This window comes from Acanthisitta chloris, unplaced genomic scaffold, assembly GCF_000695815.1.
Source record: "Acanthisitta chloris isolate BGI_N310 unplaced genomic scaffold, ASM69581v1 scaffold18789, whole genome shotgun sequence".
NCBI classification, from domain to species: domain Eukaryota; kingdom Metazoa; phylum Chordata; class Aves; order Passeriformes; family Acanthisittidae; genus Acanthisitta; species Acanthisitta chloris.
This window is the reverse complement of record NW_008693313.1, coordinates 742-1,050: the sequence shown is the minus strand read 5'-3', so window position 1 is coordinate 1,050 and position 309 is coordinate 742.

Sequence of the window (309 nt, the reverse complement as noted above, 5' to 3'; positions counted from 1 at the left end):
CCTGGGTGGCCCTTTCAACGCCATTAGCCACTGATGCCTGGCAGTCAGCTCAACCCCAGTGGCCAATTTAACCCCCATGGCCACTGATGCCTGGTGATCACCTCAGCCTGGCCATGGTCACCTCAACCCCTGTGGCCACCAACACATGACGCTCCCCTCAGCCCAGCAGTGACCACCCCATCCCCAGTGGCCAGTTTAACCCCCATGGCCACTGATGCCTGATGCTCTCCTGAGCCTAGTGGTGACCACCTCAGCCCTGATGGCCAGGGCTGCCCGGTGCTTCCCTCATTCCTGGTGGCCACCGCTGCC